Consider the following 4717-nt stretch of genomic DNA (forward strand, 5'->3'; position numbering starts at 1 on the left):
GATTGCCACACATCCAGAGCCATCCCCAAGGAATGGGGAAGGTCCCAATGCATTAATTATTTTGTTTTCCTAACAACATGTTGTTGTTGTGTGCCATCGAGTCGGCCCCGACTCATAGTGACCCCTCCTTGGGTTTCCAAGGCAGTATCACTATGGAAGTAGGATTGCCCAACCTTCCTTCCGAGGAGTGGCTTGTGGGTTTGAACCACCAGCCTTCTGGTCTAACAACATAGTACTATCAATAATGATAGTATGATTACAAAAATGTCAGAGTAGTCACCCATATTTTTGCTATTATTTGGGGGGGGGGGTGCTGCTCCACATACCAAAGGGAGATAAACTAGTTGTATAGACAAAGTATAACCAACTAACACCATCCTATACTGTGTAACCTAAAGGACAGGTAACATTAATTTGTTCCCTAACTAAAGAAAATACTTTATGTCGGGTTTGGCTCCAAGACATAAAAGATATACTACATCATATAGGAGGCATGGTAGGGAAGGGGTCCGTTTTCACTGGTGATGGGTTTCTGCATTCATACAAACAATGCCAGATGGTGTCATTGGTAGGAAACAACTTCCAAGGGAGTCCAGTACTGGAGGATAGAGGCAGCTCCCTGCATACCCAACAGTCAGTCTGGTTTCACACCTCAGCTACTGTCAGTGCCCAGGAGGTGAAAAGATTACCCATAATATTTTATGGGTGATAAGACAACAATTTTAAAGGCACTAATAATGGCAAAGACTGTCCATTTAATAAGACACATGCAGTATTGGAGGTGGAGGTTAATATAATACTGGAATGTGGCTTCTGTCCTATCTTACAATACCATACCTTTTTACCAGTAGGGTGAGAGTATTTAGGCAGGCCAGTGTTATCTAATGAAGGAATAGGAAAGATCCATAAAAACTCAAGAAAAATGTTCCCTTCTTAAACTCTGAGGAAGGACTTATTAGATTTAGTACAGTAGGAGGTTTAGGATGTAGCCAGGGCCTACTTTACAACCCAGCCTCCAGCCCTGGTCCTGATGGTGCAAAAATCCCAAACCATCAAGGGCCTGTTTGCCAGGTCCAGGGGAGCTGTATTAAACAGTTTCCACAGTCTAGGTCCTATGACAAGGGCAAAAGCAGGTTATTCTCTTGCCCTACCATTGCCATCAAGGCATTGTATTCTGTAGCTTTTACCTGTATCCTCATGGTATGTTGGGAGCCTGTGTCAGCATTTGGTAAGCACTTCACCTCTCATGTTGTCGATACTTATTCATGTTCCTGATGGCTTTGGGGAACTTTTTGGTCCACTGCTGTAAAGAGTGGGTGTCCCAGCAGAGGCCCTGCTTCAGGAGTCCATTCATCCACGCTATCAGGCCAGTGGAGCTACATGGCAGGTGGAAATGCCAGGCAATGTCATAGCTATCTGCCCAATCTTGTACCTCCTGCCCAGTGAAATTGCTTCCCTAGATGTGGTCATTGTCTGTAGGGGTGCCATAGGAAGCACAGAGCCAGGTAGGCCTCCTACAATGGAGCACTGGGTCATTCATTTGCACAGGTATGCTTGCAGTGTGGAGCTGAGGCCCAAGTCCTAATAGCCTCCAGGGAAATCTTTAACCAGAAACCTTTAGTATGGAGATTAACACGTCCCATGCTGAGTCCTAATGCCTCCAGGTATATCTTAGACCAGAAGCCTTTAGTATGGAGATTAACACATCCCATGCCTCAGAACTTTTTATCAGAGATCTCCCTGGCCCCAAAAAGTCTCTTGCCCACTTTTGAAGGCTCCAACAGCTCTCACCTCCCCACGGATTTTGCACATATCAAAGAGATCCGCCCGGCCCTAAAAAAACTCTCACTCACCTTTGAAGCTGGGGGATTCCAACCCGCCCCCCAACTTCCCAAACCCCTGTCCTAAAACCCAATTATCTACTCCACCCTATATTTTTTTCTATAAAAATGTGATAGTAAAAGGGCACGAGGTCTTTTGCTCAAGCCACTGAATTGGTGAGAGCAGGGACCCTAACCCGAGCTAGCAAATAAACTCTCCTTCTTGCACTTGCACTGTCATGTGTTGGCAAATTCCTCACACCGAACAACTCCTTCATAACCTGGGCTCAACATTTGGTGCGTTGGCCGGGAAGGAGAAAAAAAGGTTCGGAGACAGAATCTTGCCCCCAACAGAAGGGGAGTGGGGGTCAGGAACTGGAGCCGACAGGATTGGGATCAATCTCTTGCATAGGGAACCAATCCAAGGGTACAGGGACTGGCGGACGTGCCAGATGAGTGGGGGAAGGAGCCCTTCCTCAACTCCAGACAGGCAGTGGGTGCTTTTGGTAAGAGCAGCCTACTTCAGGGGAGGGGAGAGGCCCCTCCAATCTGTGGTGCTGGAACGAGATCTCTTCTGGGTGTTGGATATTTGTGCTGTCTGTTCTGGTGTCTCTTGTTGTGTGGCCACTGTCTTTTATTCGTTCTGTGTTTTCTTAAAGGAGGTTGAAATGGGACAGAAACAGACTACCCCTCTGTCCCTGATGGTTGAACGTTTTTCAGAGTTTAAAACCAGAGGATCTAATGTCTGTAATAATTAAGAAAAATAAACTAGTAACTTTTTGCTCTTCAGAATAGCCCTCTCTTAAGGTGGAGTGGCCTCCGGAAAGCTCATTGGATAGAAAGGTGATCGCAGCTGTATTCGACTGAGTCCAAGTTACAGGCCCCCATGGGCACCGGGACCAATTTCCTTACATTTTAGTGTAGCAATATATGGTGACTACCCCTCCCCCATGGTTAAAACTTTTTCTTCCAAATCTCTCTGTCAAGGTATTAACATCCTCACTCAGGACTAGCGAAAAGGAGAAACCGAGACAACCGGAGTCCTGGGAAGCTGTTCCACCAGTTCTATCTAATTCCCAAACTCACCCCGATCTGATAGATCTAGAAAGTAGCTCATTAATCTAGGGGTATAACTCTCGCTTAGAATGCGAGAGGTCCCGGCATCCCCCAAATACCCCAGGACTCCCGAACCAGGGGGTTGCAGCCAGCTGGCACCTAAACCGGTCCTGGCAGTGCAACCTTATACTGCCCGGAAGAAGGAACTTGAAATTAAACCTTTGGTGCCAACCCACCCAGTATTCCAGGGGCGGACAGAGGAAGAGCTCCTTTTACCCCGCCTTACCAAACACCTTCAGCATGTATTGCAGCTGCAGAGAGTGCGTTGCCCCAAACTCTGGATTTAACTACTCATCAGCATACCTAAGAGGATTGTCAACAAACTCCTCCAACTTTTGTTCACCACTGAGGAATGTAAAAGAATCCAGATGGAAGCCCGGAGATCTGTTTTGGAAGATAATGGACTCTCTATAGAAACCAAGGAATCCAAGCTGGTGTGAACATAATTTTAAATGAAACCTTTAACAAAAAGGATGCATGAGAGGTACAATCAAACATACTGTGTCTCTTCTTGAATCTTTTAGTTTTAACTTAAATCTTTAAAATACTAGAATATTTGTTTCTAAGTCATTTTGATATATTAACTAAATACGTATATGTGTGTGTGCATGCACTGATGTATTAGCTGAGTGAATAGCAGAAACCTCTGAGTATCTTGGGAGCAGATTGTTCCTTCTCAGCTTTACCTTGTTTTCCATCTCGTAAGAGTCCATTCTAGTTCTTACTCCTTCCAAAAATTATGAGCATTGCTAAAACAAGCCTGAGATCTCCTGGACTGGGAGTGCCCTGTAACTGAACCAGAGTTCTAGCTAACAGAATCAGCCGAGTACACCTGGAGTTCAGAAGCAAGGATACCGTGATCTAGTATTCAGTCACTTAGCACTTTCGTGAGCACCATTGTTAACACTGTTTTGTTTTAATAACTAGAAGCACTTAATGATTATTTTACTTGTTTAATTTCACCCAAAAGATATTGAAAGTGGGGGAAGTAAAGTCTATTTCTCATTTTTTCTACAACAGAAGACTGTTTAGGAAAAAAAAAAAAAAAAACGGATTACCTAATTCTAGGCTCTCTGTAAAGTATATTCTTTTGGTCAGGATTTGTTAAAATAATTTACAAGCTTATAATACTGTGCTTTGTAGAAACTTAAGAAGTTTTTAAAATTATTTCCAATTGATAGAGCATGTTCAACTGTGTAAAGTATCCAATTTTAAGTTTCTTTTCTGTTTAAACATTATAGCTTATTGTCTGTTGCTATGTAGGGGACATGGTCCCTTGTAAAACATTTCATACTTTTCGTTCTTTAGAGCAGTATTACCAGTGGCTCCAGACTCATAGAAGCACCAGGGTTTGTAAAAGAAAAGAAAGGGCCTGGGAAATGAAACTTTGAATTCTTAAATAGTTACTTTCTTTAGTGTTACCTCCTAAAATAAGTAATTAATCCAGAAGCTAGAGCTTTTAGTTACACCCAGCCAAAGGCCCAAGGCCATTTGCATAGAATGAGATATTAATCAAAGTAAAAAGATGAACCTGAAATGTCTTTAAAAGGAGTATGTGTTTTGGATTATGTGTTTATCTGAGTGTACTCCATACTGTTTTTGAACCAATTAAGAGAATTGTAATTATTAAAATATAGCATTTTGGGGTGGTGAACACACATAAAATAACTTAGTCTAGTCCAGACTACTGAATGAAACCACCTTAAAAACTAAGTTAAAAGTTTTATCGTGACCTGAAAAGCAAGAGGGAATGTGAAATAACTGGTACTAAGTTTTTTTTT

Source organism: Orycteropus afer, unplaced genomic scaffold (genome assembly GCF_000298275.1).
Source record: "Orycteropus afer afer isolate SDZICR_OR568_19922 unplaced genomic scaffold, OryAfe1.0 scaffold00020, whole genome shotgun sequence".
Lineage (NCBI taxonomy): Eukaryota > Metazoa > Chordata > Mammalia > Tubulidentata > Orycteropodidae > Orycteropus > Orycteropus afer.